Below are 1,341 nucleotides of genomic sequence, written 5' to 3'. Positions count from 1 at the left end.
AATGGAACAAGGGAAGCCATAAATAAAGATCACGAAGTGAAGGATATCTTCAAGAAGACGGCGATGAATATTCGCGGATTTCTATCCAATAACCAAAACTTCAATAAGGTAATACCGAAACATGACAGAATCGAAGGAGGTGCAACAAAAATTCTTGGCATCACTTGGATAAACGATAAAGATACAATCAGAATAACGCTGAAACCATGGATCGAACATGAACTCACCAAACGAAGTGTCTTGCAGTTCGTTGCTTCGCAATATGATCCTTTGGGATTTCTAGTCCCCACAATCATCCAGTTCAAACTATTCCTCCAAAACTTATGGAAAAGAAATAATTCTTGGGATCAAATCCTCGATGAGGATGATAAAGAAGCATGGCGATCTCTTACAAAGGAATGGTCCGCAGACAATGTCGAGATACCGAGGTTGGCTACAAAAAAAGCTCTCAGATCAACAACTCCATGTCTTCACGGACGCATCATGTGTTGCGTATTCAGCAGCTGTATACATTTTAAACAAACATCTTGACGAAAGAAATAGCGCAATACTTTTCGCCAAATCAAAACTCCCTCCAATTAAAGGTATGACCATACCATGGCTGAAACTGCTAGCAATACTTACTGATGTACGAACCGCCAACTTTGTTATAAAGCAATGGAGTATGGAAAAAATCCCAATGGTGTTACGGTCGGATCCGAAATGTGCGTTACACTGGATACAAAAATCGATCGAAATTACTACCCAAATTCATACAAAACTGAGTAGAAGAAATACGAAAGGCAAATTTCTCATTTCGATATGTACCAAGTGAAGATAATCCAGTCGATATTGCGACTAAATGACTTTCTCCCGTAAAGCTCAGGCAATACAAGCTATGGTGAGAAGGGCCATCGTGTTTAACAGGTCCCGAAAGCGGATGACCCCAATGGGAATACCAGTTCACAGAAGAATTTAAAGACAAAGAAGAACGGATCGTTGCAAAAGTCGCCTCTCAAACAATTGAAGTAACACAATTTTCGCTTATAGATAGAAGTCGGTTCAGCAAATGGTCCAGACTTGTAAGAACCACTATTTGGGGTCTCAAATTTATTAAACTCACGACAAAGGGTAAGAGATAGCATGAATACAACCGATGTCGACAGAAGTGAAACGACTAACGTCGGAGGATTTTAAATTAGCCAAATGGGTGCTAATTAGACAAGTGCAGACAGAAGGACTCAACGAGGAAGAAAAGGAAAAATGGAATTTGTACTGCAATGACAGAAAGCTGTGGAGATCACGAGTAGATTGGAAAATTCGAAGGTAGTTCGAGGAAAGCAAACATCCAATCTACTTACC

This window comes from Loa loa (genome assembly GCF_000183805.2).
Source record: "Loa loa unplaced genomic scaffold supercont3.48, whole genome shotgun sequence".
In the NCBI taxonomy this organism is placed as follows: domain Eukaryota; kingdom Metazoa; phylum Nematoda; class Chromadorea; order Rhabditida; family Onchocercidae; genus Loa; species Loa loa.
The sequence above is the reverse complement of the archived record's forward strand: the minus strand, read 5'-3'. Positions refer to the sequence as shown.